The sequence below is a fragment of the Quercus lobata genome, chromosome 6 (genome assembly GCF_001633185.2).
Source record: "Quercus lobata isolate SW786 chromosome 6, ValleyOak3.0 Primary Assembly, whole genome shotgun sequence".
In the NCBI taxonomy this organism is placed as follows: Eukaryota; Viridiplantae; Streptophyta; class Magnoliopsida; order Fagales; family Fagaceae; genus Quercus; species Quercus lobata.
In genome coordinates, this window is record NC_044909.1 from 19,848,726 (window position 1) to 19,868,142 (window position 19,417).

General features: G+C 31.2%; 1 pseudogene; it reads left to right on the forward strand.

Moving 5' to 3' along the window:
* Positions 1-3,237: 3,237 nt before the first annotated feature.
* On the forward strand, positions 3,238-5,112 carry LOC115994214 (annotated as a pseudogene).
* The last annotated feature ends 14,305 nt before the right edge of the window (positions 5,113-19,417 follow it).

Consider the following 19,417-nt stretch of genomic DNA (forward strand, 5'->3'; position numbering starts at 1 on the left):
CCTCGAATCTTTGAGAACCGAGATTGGGCAAACTTGTTCGGGAACTTTGATGACCCAATGGATGAGCTGGTCAAAGAATGCTTCTCCAATGCAACTGATCTTGGACCTGAACTCGTTTTCTGGGTCAGAGGAACAGAGTTCAGTGTTACCCCAAACTCCATCGCAGACCTTCTCAGCATCACCAGACCTCAGAATGTTAATATTACTCCTTACGATGAACGAAATCCAGAAGTTGGAGAAATTTTTCAAATCCTAGGATACGATCATGAAGTATCCAGTGCAGGAACCTCCATCAGCACCGCAAAGTTTGCACCCGAGCTGACCACACTGAAGTTGATCATGTTCACCAATCTCTACCCATTGTCCAACACTACATTCATCAATCTTGGGAGAGCTCTATTTCTTTGTGACCTTATTACAGGAGCTCCCATTGACATATGTGCTCACATCTACTACATCTTGAGGAAGACCGCATGTCGATCTGCAGCACGAGGAGTTATTCCATTTTGCAGTCTCATCATGAAGCTCATTCTTCGTGAAGGCATTACTCCTCCTGCAGATGGAAAAATGTTGACTCGTCAACGTCCCATTTCCTTGCTCACTCTTCAAGCTAGCAGAAGTCACTCCTCTAAATCACCAAGGAGTGCTCACATCTCTCCGGTCACTCCGTCTGCCCCTGACTCAGAGACACCAGCACATACCACATCTACATCACGTGCTGTTCCTGAAGCTTCACCAGCTCCTATTCCGCAAGCACCGACTGCTCCTCATACTGATAGAGCTGGCAGTGTACTTGAGCATATTCAGAAACGCGTTGATGAGCTTGTGGCACTTCTCTACTCCACAAACAACCATGTTCAAATGCGTCTCGAGACTATGGAGAATCAGCTAGATGATATTCAACGAAAGTTGGACGAGAGCCTTTAGCTATTCGTGACAAAAAGGGGGAGAGCTTTCAGTAAGGGGGAGAAAAGTCCAAAGGGAAGTGTGCATAGTGATAGGGGGAGTACACACATACACACATACTTTTGTCATACTTTTGTTTTTAGTCTTATCCTCTAAACTTATGGTTTTTAGGTTTATGCTTGTTGGGTACTATTTAATGTTTTTATGGGTTTGATACACTATGTTTTTGGTGTATTGTTTCTAAACTCTTAACTTATACTCTTGGTATAAAGTTTAATATATTTTGATGATGTTATTCAAGGTTGTTTGTGTTTTGTACCCATGTGCTTATGTAAGCTTTTAGGGTTATGTTTTTATGCATATTTGTAGGCTTTATGGTATGTACCTTGCTTAATGCAGCCTTTATGCTATGTTGAAATCAGTACTTTAATCTAAATGGTATGCATTTTGGTTTATGTACTGTCACTCTTGTGCCCTTGTAGGATTGTTCCTAGATGCATATGACTTGTGTGATATGCATTGGTTGAGTGTTGAGCATACAAGTGTCTTGCCTTGTGCTTGTTAACTTGTATGTCCTTGTGTTCATTCCAAGTGTGAATGAGCATTGTGATCACTACCTTGTGGTGTTCACTTGGTTGATCAAGCCATGGTTTGTTTCATAACTCCATCTTTGCTTGATCACTTATTGCCTGTTTCATATGCATTTTATAATTCTCTGCTTACACTGATCATGGTGTATTGTTGTGTTTCAGGAGTATTATGTTCATATGATTCAAGTGCTTCACAGCTTCTAGAGTTAGGCGTGAGTGAGTTTTGTTCAACTGTTCCCAACTCACATGTTAAGTCTAGAGTCTGTTTTAGGGTTTTGTCACGGAATAGCCAAAGGGGGAGATTGTAAGGTTGAATTTATTCAACCATCTTATTGGCTTTATTCCGTGCCAAATTTGCTTGTAATTCAGCATTTAGTAACCCTGTATTTAGGTGGGTTTGATGTAAGGGTAGTGAGTGAGATAGAGTGAAGTTTGCTCAAGAGTGTGCAAGAAAACAGAGTGTCGCGGCTGGGACTCGCGGGTGACTCGCGGCTGCAAGCCGCCAGAAGCTGCACACGTGCCAAGCATGCTGGAAGATGAACAGTCATGCTAGCTGGAGCACTACAGGACAAAACAGGACAACTGGCCATACGGTTATCTCGCGACTGGATCTCGCGACTTAGTCAAGCCGCGAGGTCAAGCCGCGAGCCACCCCTGTTTTGTAAAAACCTGACGTTTCACATTCCTCTCCACTCCAGTATAAATACCCCTATTACCCACGATTGAAAGAGAGCTTCCAGAGAGAATTTTGAGAGAGAAACCCTAGAGAAAAACTAGATTGATTCACACACAATCTATACCTTAGAGACTCTTCAAATTCCTCAACTCTCTTCCTCTCCATTGTCAAATCCTTGAGAGGCTTTATACCAAACCAGGTTCTCACCATCATCATCATTGTGAGACTGCTGTTTTGGATTTCTGGGAAGCAGTTAGGAAGGAACCAATCTTCATTGGTTGATGCTACGGTCTAGTAGCGGAATCCGGGAAGCTAGAAAAGAAAAAGGTTCGGCGTAACCTCGTTGGAGCAAGAAGCTTGGAGGGCTTAGGTGCACTAGGTAGATTAGGCTTGGAGGGTCTATTGCTGTCCTTGTATCCCAACTATATTTTCTAGTGGATTGATTACCGCTTGGAGAGCGGCGGAGAGGTTTTTCGCCGAGGGCTTCGATTTCCTCTTCGATAACACATCGCGTGTTGTCTTTGTGTTTGCATCTTCCTTCCTCTCTATCTTTGTCTTTTTATTTATCTGCTGTGGATATTAATCTGTTATGGCTTAGATAGTATTTAATCAATTTCGTTTGATAGCATATGTTAAGTTTCCGCACACTAGTTGTTTGACATATTGTTTGAATTGATTAAGTTGTTATTTGGGGGGTCTAAACGTTCAAAGGTGTTTTTGTACATGTTTTTGAACTTTCAAATATAGGGAGGCTAAGTCATAGCATCGAAATCATAATAAAAATAATGGTGATACTAACAATAATGTTTGTTTAAGGACGGAAAAGACGAAAACCATGAAACCCACATTTGTTTTTTGCTGAAATTTATGAAAATCTTAGCATCATCCCCATGTCTGTGTTCTATTTCTGTGTTTTTTTTTTCTTTGGTCAACTTCTTGACTTCTTCCTATATCTAAAAGATTAATTCTAGCTTTGTAAATTACAACAACAAAACACAGAGCGAGAAACTCCAAGCATTAAGTATAAATAATAAGGTCCTCACAACGCAGTTGCATTGAGGAAACATGAACATAGATAATATATCCCAATAGTCCCAATGGTCCACTGGCCTTTGTGGGTGTGGAGAGGAGGGATCTACATGTAAGTGCTATCTTTCTCTCTTACAATAAAATATATAGAGAGAGTGAGACAGAGATTGAAAGATTCACATTTTCTTGCAAGTTTTATGAATGTTAAACTAGTGAATTGACTGTGGTGCAGGTTGTATAACATGCCTACTTCCGTGCATCACCTTTGGCCAAATTGCTGAGATTCTAGATGAAGGCCAAAGCTGTAAGTGCAACCAAACTGTTTTAATTTCCAAAAACGAATATAAACAATCAAAAAAACTTGTTTTTCTTGATTTTTTTTTTTTTTAATTTATAATAAGAAGGTGGGTTGTATATACACCAAAGTGTGTGAATGAGATCTTTTTCAAATGGATTATCATCTCTTATAAGGGTGAGATGTGTGATTCAAAACCCATCAACATACATACATACATATATATATATATATATATATGGGTTGGGTTCAAGTTATACTTGGTGAAACTATAAGTAATGTTATACTACTCAAATTTTTAATTGGATGCAAATTTTGATAAATCTACCATTAGATTGTATTATATTCATATATTCTCCACACTTGCAAAATTTCAAGATAATAAAAAATTAATAGCCATGTCATCAATCAATTTTTTAAATTCAAGTTTTTGTAGTTTAAAATAATGAATAAAAGATAAGTTTATGAATCAAATAGTAAATAACATCCAATTGGCATGATTGCTAAGAACATATAGAACATGTAATTCAATGGTTAAATTTTCAAAATATGAATTCTATAATAAGTTATTGGGTGGTATAACGTTTCTTAGAGTTACACTAGGTGTAATTGAACTCAACCCTATATAAATATATAACTATATATATATATATAACTTACCAATTAAAACCAAAAAAAAAAAAAAAAAAACAAAAGAAAAAGACCAAAAGTACCCTGAGATTTAGGTTATTATTTTTCTCCCTATGCAATATTATTCTTGCATTCAATTTGCATATCATTCACAAATTTTAGTCTCTAAAAACTCAAAATACAAATTTGATAATAGTGATGTGATCTGAAACATGAACTAAAATTTTACTAATAGTTTTTTGAAAGAAACTTTCTATTTGAAACATGAATTCAAATTTTACAAACAGTTTTCTGAAAGAGAATTACTTTCTGAGTATAATAATAGTTTTCCTTTCAAAATCAAAGAACTAAATCCACAACTTCCTTCAATTAAAGAGGGAGAAGAACTATTTAACTACAAAGGTTAGACTATTCTAATGATCTCAAACCCTAGAATGTTTGGCTTAAAACCTTATAATAATCAATTAACAACAATAATGCTAATTTGTGTCCCAAAATTTTAAGTATCATCTTCAATAATTTTATAGAAAGAGAGATAAGGTCTTTGTTTTTCTAAAAGAATGACATCCATTTATGATTACAGTCAAATTCTAATCTCTTTACAATGTATCACTCTTCCTTGTTCCAATTTGCATAGCTTGCGCCACCCAAGGCTGCTTATATGGGGTGTTGATGTTTTGCGAATGCCAGTGTCTTCTCTCGTGTGTCTACAGAGAGAAACTAAGATCGAAATTTGGATTACCAGAGCAACCTTGTGGTGATTGTTGTGTACACTATTGCTGTGGACCATGTGCTCTTTGTCAAGAGCATGCAGAGCTAAAACATAGAGGGTTGGACCCTTCAAAAGGTTGTATTATAACTAAACCATTTCCTTAAATTATCATCACCATTATCATTATTTTAGGCTAACTTCATTTTCTACTATACTAGGTTGGGTTGGCCCGCCAAATGGTCCTCCACAGTTCCCACCATTGATGTACAGATGAGATCCTATTTTGGAGGAAGACTATCATGATGCATGAAAATGTATATTAGCATCAATATCAATTCTATTAGTATTATTATATTTAATAGACAAATATAAATTCTATTTTTTGTATTAGCACCAATATTAATTTTATTATAAATATTATATATTATATTTTTGTGGGTAATGAGTTGTCCTTTTTATAATTATTTAATATTATTTTTAAACTTTAAAGTTAAATGGCAAGCCCAAGACTTGACTGGGTAACGTGCTCAGTGAGATAAATCTCATGAGTTGACAATTTTTTTTTTTTTTAAATCTTGTGACTTATAGCCACATTTTAAAAACACAGCTATAGAATTAACCCATAGCCACGTTTTAAAAATGTGGCTAAAGGTTAGCTATAGCCACATTTTCCAAACGTGGCTATAGGCCATCCTTTAAAAAAATAGATATTATCTGGCTGAACCTATAGCCGCGTTTTTAGAATGCGGCTATTGACTTAACCTATAGCTGCATTTCAAAAACGCGGCTATACGTGCTCCTTAAAAAAAATTTATTTGACTAGACCTATAGCCATGTTTTTTGAACGCGGCTATAGACTTAACCTATAGCCGCATTTTAAAAAAGTGGCTATAGGTTAGCTATAGCCGCATTTTGTAAACGTGGCTATAGGTCATCCTTAAAAAAAAATAAAAAAATAAAAATAATAAAAATAAAAAAATTATTTAGTTCGACCTATAGGTTAGCTATAGCCACATTTTTTAAACGCAACTATAGGCCCTCCTTTAAAATATATATATATATATATATATATATATATTTGGCTAGACCTATAGGCACATTTATGAATGCGGTTATAGACTTAACCTATAGCCACACTTTAAAAATGCAGCTAAAACCATTTATAAACGTGGCTATAGACTTAACCTAGAGCCGCATTTTAAAAACGCAACTACAGGTTAAGTCTATAGCCACGTTTCTTCAAAACGCGGCTATAGGTTACCTATAGCCGCTTTTTTGTAAACGTAGCTATAGACCCGCGTGTTTTGTAGTGTAGTTGTTAAAATAAATCAAAGAACGATTACTAGTCCGAAAAACATCCTGCTATGAAGGTTTTGTTAATGGTCAAATGTCTTTAATATGCTTTCTGTTAGATTATTGTGGTCGTCAATCAAAGTGTGTTATTATTTGTACTTTAAAATCAAATATAAAAGTTGTTACTAGATTTTTATGCAATTACTATTACTATATCAATGAAGTTTGAATGCAAATGACTGTTTCAATGGATACCATGAGGAGAACTACAACCTATAACAAATAAATGTGGTTTTATCAACAATAAAATAGGTTTACCTGGCAAGCTTTTGGTGGCGACTAAAGACGTTGACAGAATTATTAGCTAGGTTTTGGAGTTTAGATGGTCTAATATGTTACCTAGGTTTTGATGTATTATTAAAGTTTGGTTTTGTTTCAAATTATCTTCTGCGTCCCTATCTAATCTCTTCCCCAAAAATTTGATGGAATTTTTCCACATCAATTGTAAATAGGTCAAATCAGTCGGATTTAAGTTTAATCCAGTTAGGAATGAATAAAAATAAACTACATCAAAAAGGGGTTAGACTAAAACGATTATTTATATTGGTCATTGTATATTAGAATAGCGATTATTGGATTCACCCACGATGGGTGTTTTAACACATTCTCGCTCCGTAACATAGTCTCGACACCTAATCCTAAGGGTTGTAGGTTAGATTTTATCTGTTATCAATTTTCCTTCTTGTAATTTTCTATCACTTGTAACGAGTAAAATAAGTTTTGTATTTCCCTTTTCATCATATTGTACTTAGAAATCAAAGACATATAATATTTTCTTCCCAAAAATTTTGTAATATATGTATTTCACATATTAAGAAATTTTTTTTTAGGTTTTTCTTAATTTTCCTATATTAATTAAATCAAGTGACAGCTACATATAAGTCCCTTAGGTTAGGACGATGTGTCGATAGTTGAATCTCCATTTCGAGATTTTCATTATTGTGAGATACAAAAAATCTTAGTCCCCTCATATTGTGGTACTCACATGTGTCCTATGTCATATGCAAACACACCCTGCCCATTATAATTGAAGTCATGTTTTAAGTTATAATGGGTTGTTTGAGTTTACACAGAGTATGTGTAACATGTTTTCCCTTTTAACTATTGCTATTGTTGATGGTTGGGTTTCCAACTTTCCATGAATGGGTGATTTGGATTGGGGCAGGTAACAACTCGAGGCAATAAGACTGAGTTAATGAAGATGGCAGCTAGTGACTTAGGTGTGGGGGGTTTCAATTTGGTATAAGGAGTGGTAGACAATGTGGGGGGTTTGAAATTTTCAATAGGTCCTTATAAAAGGGGTGTCAATTTGTTGTTGATATAGGGTTTATTGGTGTTGGAGGGGAAAAAAAGAATTGATATATATATATATATATATATATGTTATATATATAGTTGGGTTTAAGTTACACCTAATGTAAATCTAAGTAATGTTAATAACTTCTTATTGGATTAATTTTAAAAAAAATTCTACTGTTAGATTACTTGTTGCATATATCTTTATTATGCATACCAAGTTTCATGCCAATCAGATACTATTTCTATTCAATCTAGAAACTCATCTTTTATACACAATTCCAAATACAAAAACTTGTAATTTATACATTTGATTGATAACATAGTTATTGATCTCAAATTGCAAGCATGTAGAGTATAGGAAGATAATTTAATCCAACGATGGATTTATTAAAATTCACATCCAATAAAAAGTTATTAGGTGGTGTAATATTACTTAGAGTTATACTAAATTTAACTTAAACCCAACTCATAAATATATTTCAAGTAGTATATTAATCCATACTTAATGGGAACATATTTTGTTTAAGTCACTTCCTCTCTTTTTATCAAAGTTTCGGAGTCCAAATAACAAAAGTGGATAGAAAAGCCACATTGAACATGGTTTGGAAAGTTAAGAATGAAATTGAATTTATTGAACCAAAATGAAATCACGCAAAGTTAGAGGTTTGAACTTTTAACAAATGTACATGTATGTTCTCTTTTCTCTCTCTCACATGCATGCACAACATTGACATTCTTATACATTTGCCAAGCACGCGCGTGCACACACACATATATATGTATGTACCTATGTGTGTGTATATATATATTTATTTATTTATTTATTCTCACACAAATGGTTCGAAAATTCAGCTAGTGATGAAATGACTATGGTGCAGTTTGCATAACATCCTATCTCACATGCATCACTTATATATGGCCAAATCGCTGAGGTTTTGGATGAAAGGAAAAGTTATAAGTATAATCAGTTTGTTAATATTTACAGAAGAATTGAAGATGAAATCCAGATTTGGGAATTGGGAAGTTCCCTCAAAATATTGTTCCATCCGGTATAAGATTATTTGAGCCTAAGAAATGCTCTTTCAAAAGTGATTTCAGCAGCACGTTTGATGTCCAAGCCAAGGTTTAATTTTTTTTTTTGGGTAAAATGTAAATTTAAAAACGTTATGGTCAAAATGTTGCACAAAATCACTTTAAAAAAAGTTATAGAGAGTTCTAAATAACATTTTAGTGCCCATTACAATTTGTCCACTTGAACGAAATATTTTAATATTGACTTACAAATATTGTTTCGAGATTACCAATAATATATACTAGTCGTGAACCCGCGTGTTGCGCATAAATTTTTTTTTTTTTATGATGGTTTTATTAATTTTTTTTTTACAATTTAAACTAATCTAATAATGAGTAATATATTTCATAATTATATTTTTATTTATTATAGGAACAATCATAAATGTAATATAGGAACAATCCAAAACATCAAAAAAACGTAAATTAAAAAAAATTAATAAAACTTAACAATGATTAATTGAACCAATATTATGATAAAATTTTGTTTTTGATAATCTATTAAGGTTATTTTCTTTGTAGAAATTATAATTTCGGCTGCCCAAAACATATTATCAAATAAACAATTAGTTGCAAAATCTACGAATTAAATTTCTATACATGCATTGTTATAAGATAATTAAAAAAAATTGCAAAAGTTAAAATTTGTCACTTATCCAATTATTTTCGTTTGGCTAACCTTTTCTTTTCTTTAAATAAATGGCATTATAGAGTACTTCTAATACAACTATTAAGAGTACTTTGTCTACCACAAAGGATTAGAAATAAACAAAAATTAGTAAAGTCTCATAGTTTAACATCTAAATTGAGCACTATAAAAAATCATGCTATGTAACAAAATAAATACCAAATTATCCAAATCATGCTATGTAATAGAATAATATTATATTTTTATATGCTATATTTAATTCTTTAGTACGCAATAGGATAACATTTAACAATCATAGAAGGAAAAAAAAAAAAACAACAATTTAAAAAACAAAACTAAATCGCATTAACCTAAAATAGAGTTTTAAAGAATATAAAAAATTATCAACCTAAAGTAGAGATGCAAGAAAAATAAAAAAAAATCCACCAAAAAATTTAGAGAGAGAGAGAGAGAGAGAGAGAGGGAACCTTTTTTTTGTGAGGGAAAACTATGCATAGAATAGAAGAGATGGTGACAAATTTATAGTAAGAGGGTGTGAATAAGAAGAGACAAAAATAAAGGAAGATGAAGGGAAAGATGAAAAATGATATTAATGTAGAGGGTAGTGAGGAGATGAAAAGGTAAGGGAAGGAGAAAGATTGAAGAAGTAGTGGGGAGAGGAAATGGTAAGAGAGAGAGAAAGATTGGAGAAGTGTAAATATTAAAAAAATAGAGGCTTCAACGTTTTTTTTTTTAAAGCTAAAAATGCTCACATAAAACCCTAAAACTGAACTTAAAAGGTTTTGAATTGGGCTTGATAGTAGAACTAAATAAATAAGAGGTGGACTGAATTAATTATACAGATTTATTATAAGGTGATAGTGGAAGTAAATAAATAAGTAATTGGCTGGATTTATTATAAAGTGATAGTGGAAGTAAATAAATAAGTAGTGGGCTACATTTATAGGGATGAAAATTGTAAAAACCATTTTAAAATTGTAGGACAAATTATATTTTAAAAAAGAAAAGGAAAAAAAGAATGACGTGATAGCTGATATGGCACAACGTGAGAGCAGCAGCAGCATTAAACACTACACTTCAGTTTTTATAATGTATAGATTAATTAGTGCTATAATAATAATAAGCTAAAATATTTAAATTGTTAATCTAATGCACGGTTCAAAAGAAATTTATTTTAAGTGATGTAATTGGTTTTTAAAGGGGAAAAAATCAAATTGGTCAGGAATGGAAACTTCCCTTTTTTTCACTTTTGCTAAAGTCTACCCATGTCTTGCTATTATTATTAATAATAATACTTTTATAATATAAATTAACAATACGCATTGATGACATATTGACATGGTCTCGTCGCCAAATCAAAAAAAAAAAAAAAAGCATGGTCTCGTCGCCAAATAGAACCCTCACGTATTGGGATTTGCAGGGCAAGCTATAGCCTAGAAAAATGAGTGCAAAACACCATCCCAAACCGTCTTAAGATAATGCTCTCACAAGCTTTAATTTTTCTGTTCCTTACTTTTTTAACGTTGGTGTTAATCCATTCATGATTGGAGAAGTTTTAGTTGTTTGGTAGTCTTATTTAAAAAAATTCTTCAAGGGACACATTCATTATCACAACATATTTGTCAACTTGTAATTAGAAAGCATCACTTACACATAAAATCATCAATAATAATTGGTGAAAAATAATTTAATTACCACTTTATACATATACAAGCTACCGAAAATTGTATGTTAAATTGTGTCTTTCTAGACTTTTTATATTTAAAACCAGTTTTGGTGATTTAAAAACATAAATTTGGTGAGTCCTAAATGTTCTTGTTGGCCAAATTGTTTTCACAAACTCGTATTTAGAAATCTGTATTTGTTCTCAAAATCACGGTATAAAACAGAAAATTAAAAAACATCCCCTTCAAGTGTTTTCATTCTTCATTTTCTTGTAACAAAAGCAACTTACATTTTTCTTTCTTTTTTATTCAATCTTTATGGTCGATGAACCCAGCGAGCGTCAAGCCCAAGTCCAAGTCGTCAAAACTCCAGACATCCGTTGGTTAAGTGAGCCCAAGTCCAAGATCATATGGCCCAAGCTCACTTTATGATGGCAGGTCAATCAAGTAAACCACCGCTACTTTCATTTTTATTGACTTCTTTTAACTTTTCTTTATTAATTTATCAAACATCTCTGTTAAGATTTGAGTTTGTAGTGTTGGCAAATTATGACAAATTGTAAGTCTTGTTAAGTTAGAATGTGTACTTTCAAGTACAAGACAAAGACCCAAGTCTAGGATAAAATAAAATAAATAAATAAAAAGTGAATTTGGTTTTTTCGATTGATACTTGATTCATGTTCAACCTGTTGAAAATTGTAGAATCATTAAAAAATCAGCAAACAAGAAAAAGCTCATAACTTTTCTGTTTCAATGCCAATTCATGATCTGTTTGTAGCATTATTTAAAAGACATTATAAACTAACCCTAGATAGCTTTTAGAAGAAAGTGAAAAGTGCCTCATGCGCCTCCTATTCTGTATTTAGGTTTTCTATATTTAAAACTACTCTCTTATATCTTCTTCCCGTGCCTCATACAGTCATCAAAGGTGCTAGAGATTCAAATCTTCAAGGGAACATTAGAGTACATGGATTGAAGGTTCACATTGCAGCAGATCACTATCAGAGATGTGTGGAATTCATAACTCAATTTAGTAACTATAGTTAGATTTACTACAAATAGGGTTATTGTGATTATAAATCTCTATCTTATAATGAAACAATTCACCTTGGGATTGATAAGGTTAAGTCCCAGCCCCAGGTTTTTCCTTTGGAACGATTTGTTTTGTAAGGTTTCCTAGGTCATCATATCGTGTCTGTTTTAAATTTCCGCACTTGCATTGTATTGATGATTATGTGTTTAATTTATATCTTTCATAACAGATCTAATAATCAACTTGGAATTAAAACTAGTTAAATACAGTGTTTTGTTAGGGGTCTAAACCTAACACTCTCATTTTAACATGTCATCATTATTAATATATAATTTTAAGTTGTTTTTTAGACTTACAAATTGTGTCAAATAATGTTAGTTTAAATTATTTAGAACTTACCATCTTTTTTTGATAAATCAACCCAATACTAGACAAATTCTGATTTTCTCTAAACAAATTCTAAGAAAATTATATGTTGTATTTTCTATAAAATCTATAATTTGAATTTTCATGATTAATACTTATTAATTAAACATGTGTCATTTGAATATATATAAATATATATATATATAAATATATATATATAAATATATATTCAACAATAATAATTAAATAAATAAATAAACAAGCAAGCAAGACAAGCATAAAATTCTAATCATATTTATATGTACGGTAACTCAATTATTATTAATTTTATCGTCAAATTTCACTAAAGACACAAAAATGGGGAAAAATGCCAATACACCCCTTGAACTTTGAGGTAGTGGCCGAGACACCCCCTCAACTTTTATTTTAACCAATTTTCTCCTTAAACTTTGCACAACTGCCAACTAGAGCCATTTGTTAGTTTACTGTTTAAACTCACGTTAGTCAATCACATGACATGCATGTGTAAAGAAAACTTACCCAAGAAACCAGGTTCAGGCATTCACCGGAGGAGAAAGGATCTCTCGACGGAGCAGCAACAACACTAGAGTTCGATTTCTTGTTGCCGATCTAGGCTTTGGAGTCACCAATTGCTTAGTTCGTTTGAAAATCACTACTGGTTGAACTCATCACTAATCTAGGATTTTTTTTTCTCTCCCATTTTCTTTCATTTCTTGTCAAACAAACAGCCTTTAATTTCTTATTTCTTTTATTTTCTCAACCAACAAATACCTCAACAAGCTTTCTCACAAGATCTCCAAAACCATCATTAAAAAAGTCCCCTTTTGATCATAATCAAATTCAAACCCTAAATCAAAACCTTAATCCCAATCCCCCACAATCACAACCACAGATTTAACAACAACAAACACAGTAGTAGCAACAGCATCCCTTTGGCGCAACTGCTCCTCCAGGTCCTGGTTTTGCTTAGTAAGGCATTCCACAACTGCGGCTAGGGTTTGTACCTGTCTTTCAAAGGCAGTAATGCGTGGTTCATCTCTATCATTGTTGTTGGTTGTCATCGAACGAGTGAGTACCATACAACTCTTTGTCTGGGAAGTGGTAATATGGCTACTATTGTTTTCTTCCTCACAAACGGAACCAACTGATGATACCAAAAATCGTTAGTGGGCCACACAGTCCTCACATACTCTAAATAGAACTTGCGAAACAAAAACAAAAATTACCTTGTAGAGAGTACCGGTGTGGTACCAGCCAAATACCCTCTGAAGGTTAAGTTAAAGAGAATTTTTACAACTCTAAAGTGCTAGAGCTGGGAGAATTACTCATACCTTGGTTTGTGAGAGTTTTTGGGTTTTTATAGTAGAGTAAAGCTAACATTTGTTTCTTGGCAAAAATGGTCTTTCCTTGTAGGGAAGATCCTCATTAACACACTTATTTTGCGGGATTCTTTCCTTGTAGGGATTCCTTTGATTGAGGTTGGTCATGGGACACAAGTCATTTCCATGCATAAACATTCCTGGGGATCATGCTAAGTCATGCTGGTCCCATCGGCCTCTTCACCCCGTCGAATACTCACCTCGCCCGAAGATTTCCCGTCAGCTTCATAGTGATGCTCGTCAAATGTAGTGAGGTTGTCAGCCATGTGGAACCGTCACCTTGTCTCTTCGTCTACTTATATGAAACCAACAAGTCCTAAGAGGCCGTCGGCTTCTTTATGCGTCGTGCCGAAGATACCCTTATCACTGCCTATACAATAAAAGTTGGGTTTTGAATCCATAGTTGCGCCAAGTGGCTACTTTCAATAATTAGTAAATTAATTTTATATTATTTGTTAGAATATATTTCCTCAAATTAAAGGATAATATTTAACAACTGTTTAATTTAGGTAAATTTTTATCATTTAAATTTCAACAAATTTAAATTATATTAAAACTAAAATACTATTATAAACATTCTAAACTTAAATCCCAAACAACAACCCACGTTTTCTTAAATAATAATAAATAAATAAAATCACGTTTTGACTCTACTTCAACTAAAGGTCTATTATCAATATTTTAAAAATAACTAATTAGTAAATTAATTTTCTATATTTAAATTTCAACAAATTTAAATTCTATTCAAACAAAAAGTATATTATCAAAAAATTATAAACTTAAATATTTCAACGAATTTAAATTCTATTCAAACTAAAAGTCTATTATAAAAAATTCTAAACTTAAATCTCAAACAACAACCCACGTTTTCATCTCAAAAAAAAAAAAAAAAAAAAAAAAAAAAACCTTTTGACATTTATTCCAACTAAAAGTCTACTATTAATATTTTAAGAACAACTAATTAGTAAATTAATTTTATATTATTTGTTATGATATATTTCCTCAAATTAAGGGATAATATTAGAATGGTTAAATTTAGGTAAAACTTCATCATTTAAATTTCAAAAAATTTAAATTCTATTCAAAGAAAAATTCTATTATAAAAAATTATAAACTTAAATCCCCAACAACAATCGACATTCACTCTCTAAAAAAAAAAAAAAAAAAACCACATTTTGACTTTTACTCTAACTAAACGTCTATTATCAATATTTTTAAGAAAAACTAATTAGTAATTTGATTTTGTATTTTTTTAAATTCAACAAATTTAAATTATATTCAAACTAAAAGTCTATTATTAAAAATATAAACTTATATTCCAAATAACAACCCACATTTTCTTTTTCAAAAAAAAAAAAAAAAAAACTTTTGACTTCCACTCCAACTAAAAGTCTATTATCAACATTATAAGAACAGATAATTAGTAAATTAATTTTATATTATTTGTTATGATACATATCCTCTAATTAAGAGATAGTATTTAACAATGGTTTAATTTAGGTAAAAATTTATCATTTAAATTTAAACAAATTTAAATTCTATTTAAACTAAAATTATATTATAAAAAATTCTAAACTTAAATCCTAAACAACAACTGACGTTTTTCCCATCAAAAGAAAAAAGAAAAAAAAGAAAACAATAACAACAACAATAACGCAAGTTTTCTTTCTATAAAAAAATAAAAATAAAAACCCACATTTTGACTTCTGAATGCTCGAAAATGTGTAAAAACACAATAGCTATTTAGACTCCCAAATTAAAGTTACGGTTCGATTAATTTTACTCGAACTTAATACTAAGTGCGAAATAGAGTAAATGCGAGCGGATAAATAAACAAACTACTCTAACTCATAAACATTATAACACAGCAGTAAAATGCAAGGTAAAAGAGTAGGAAAGAAGAATGCAAACATAAAATAACACACTGATGTATTATCAAAGAGGAAATCGAAGAACTCGACGAAAAACCTCTTCGCCGCTCTCCAAAAGGTAATTGATCCACTAGACAATCAGTTGGGATACATGGGTTAGCAAGAAACCCTCCAAGCCTAATCTACCCGATGTACCTAAGCCCTCCGATCTCCTACTCTAACAAGGCTTCTCGGAATCGTATTTTGTCTAGCTCTCCGAATCCCGCAACAAGCTCCATGTTGCATCTGCCATCCTTGGCTTCTTCCAATACTTCCTAGCAGTACCAAAACCTCACTGATCACTTTGAAAGGGTGTGGTAAGTATTTGGACTATCAACTTCTCAATGATATGGAAATGGAGAGGTAGGAGTTAAGGAAAATTTATAAGCAACTGTGTAAAGGATTGTGGGTATATATAGTGTGAGTACAAAAAGTGTGTATCAGATAGCACAGTTTAGCAAAACAAAATATTTCGCAAATGTCTTACAGGAAGGCCTTACCCATGAGTTACTCGCGAAACACAACTGTTTCCATCTGTCCTGACTCTTTGCATTCCAGTCATGTGCAGGTCATGTGCAGGGCACATGCATCATTTCGCGGGATGCTTAGTCGTGAGCTACCCGCAAAAACTCTTCTATCTTCAAATGCTTAAGTCTTCACACACTCTTTCTCTCTCTCTATCACACAACCCTTACAATTAAATCCTACAATAAATACAGGGTACAAAAGATTGAGTAAAATTACAATCAAATTTAGCACGAAATAAAAGCCAACAAAACACATAGTTGTAAATTACAATTTTACAACTTCTACTCAAACTAAAAGTTTGTTATCAATATTTTAAGAACAACTAATTAGTCAATTAATTTTATACATTTAAACTTCAACGAATGTAAATTCTATTTAAACTAAAAGTCTATTATAAAAACTTCTAAACTTAAATCCCAAACAACAACCCACATTTTCTTTTTCAAAAACAAAAACACCAACCTTTTGACTTCTACTCCAACTAAAATTCTATTATCAACATTTTAAGAACAACTAATTAGTAAATTAATTTTATATTATTTGTTATGATATATTTCCTCAAATTTTGGGATAATATTTAACAATAGTTTAATTTAGGTAAAACTTTATCATTTAAATTTCAAAAATTAAATTCTATTCAAACTAAAATTCTATTATAAAAATAAAATAAAAAAATTTTAAACTTAAATCCCAAACAAGAACTCATGTTTTCTTTCTCAAAAAAAAAAAAAAAAAAAAAAAAAAAAAAAAAAAAAAAAAAAAAAAAACCACCCATTTTTTGATTTCTACTCCAACTAAAAGTCTATTATCAATATTTTAAGAACAACTAATTATTAAATTAATTTTATACATTTAAACTTCAACAAATTTAAATTCTATTTAAATTAAAAGTCTATTATAAAAAATTCTATTATAAAAAATTCTAAAATTAAATCTACGACAACAACCCATGTTTTGTTTCTATTAAAAAAAATTTAAAAAAAAAAAAAAAAAACCCAACCTTTTGAGTCTTTGACTCCTACTCCAACTAAAAGTCTATTATCAACATTTTAAGAGCAACAAAAATTAAATTTATATTATTTGTTATGATATATTTTTCAAATTAAGGGATAACATTCAGCAATTGTTTAATTTAATAAAGGCTAAAATTCAAAACTCACCGTGTAAGTTTCATTTGAATTCATTTTAGTACTCTAACTTTAATTTTGTTCAATTGAGTTCTCTAAGTTTCAAATTTATTCAATTAAGGCTTCCCATTCACTTTCCTTAACTACTTGCCATTAAGTGTCTAATTTTGAAATTTCTAAAACCAAAATAAAAATAAAAATAACTTAAATTATTTTTTAAAAAGAAGATCTGGTTAATCTTACTTAGCCTCACTTCAAACCCAAACTCTATTTATCAATTCCCTCACTACCCCCACAAACCTCTCATGACCTAAATTCGAAGAATCTATTTTACTCAAGCTTTCAATCAAAGCACATTTTAGTTGCACATAGATCCTATAGCCTTGGTAGCATCCTTAAAAAAATCAATAGCAGGTCATTCCTCCATGGGAGAAATAATAGAATCTTACATTCGTTGACTGACAATTGGAACAACAAGCTTATTCCAATGACTGAAACTTCAAAATAAGAAAAACACATGCAACAACATACTAATCTTAAATATATTCATTAGTCAAAACTTCCACACACACACACACACACACACCACCAAATTAATCAAATTCCAATTGCAAAAATCAAAAGAAAAGAGGGGGATGGTGGGAGAGAGGCTTATGAGTATGAGGAATTCAAAGTGTTGGTTGCCAACTCCTTGGTTTGGTTTGTGGGGCAATGAGGGGTTTGAGGACTAAGGTTTGAGTATGAAGTGGAGTTAAGGAAGAGGTGGAGATAGAAGAGAATGGTAGTGAAGGTAAAGAAGAACGGCATTTCTTTTGGCCTGGGTTACCAATCATGTTTCTTCATTACGCAAATTTAGGAAGCCATATATGTTTTTTTTTTTTTTTTTAAGATTTGAAAAAATAAAATAAAATGAAAACAAACAAAATTAGACACTAAAACAACAAACACTTAACATAATTGGACAGAAGCCTTAATTGAATATATTTGAAATTTAAATGACTTAATTGAACTAAAGTAAAGTTAGAGAATAGAAATGAATTCATATGAAACTTAAAGGGTGAGTTTTGCATTTTTCATTTAACTAAAACTAAAAGTCTATCTTCAAAATTTTCTAAACTTAAATCCTACACAACTCACATTTTCATCTTTGTCTTTTTTCCACAAGTTTTATCTTATTAAATTAATATATTATTAGGATATTAAGCTAGAAGACTCTTGACTAAGGGATAAGATTTAACAATAATTTAATTTAGATAAAACTTTATCATCTAAGTTTTAGAAATTTAATTTCTACTCCAACTAATAGTCTATTATCAAAACTTTCATTTATATATATATATATATATATATATTAAGCGATGGCTTTTTGATATAATCTCTCTTAATCAATAAAGTCATCCATATAATTAAACCCCACATTGTTGTATTTTTTTCACTTTTTTTTTTCTTAAGATGCAATTTACGCTTATGTTTTAATCTAATAAATTTATCATACTTATTGTTCTTTGCTTTTGAATTTGCGTACAGAATATTATGCCAAAGGAAAGTTACTATAAGGAAATTTACTTAAGTTTTTGGTTCTTTTATATATGTTTTTAATTTTTTTAACTCTCACTAATTAGTAAATTAATTTTATATTATTTGTTATGATATATTTCCCCAATTAAGGGATAATATTTAACAACGGTATAATTTAGGTAAAACTTTATCATTTAAATTTCAACAAATTTAAATTCTATTCAAACTAAAAGTTTGTTATAAATGCCTTCATCTTTATTTTTAAATTTCAATTTCAATTTTTTCTTGATTTTTTTTTTAATATTTTGTTTGGCTTGAACTATGGATGCCTTCATCTTTAATTCTTTATTTTTATCCCAACTATCACAAAACCCAATTTTTTTTATCTTTATTTTCTTCTACTCCTTTTAGGAAAAATAATAATAAACCTACTCCTACTTGAGTAAGGAAAAAACAATTTAATTAGAAAATGAAAAACAATCAAAATCCTAATTCAACTAGAAAAAAGATTTTAATTGAACTTGAAAAATAAAATAAATCCTAATTCCACTATGAAAGAGAAAACAACACATAATATTAAAATATTTTCTTCTCCCTCAACCAATCTACATCAACTTGCCATTTTTCAACCATGGTTTTAGTGTGTTTTTTTTCCCTTCTT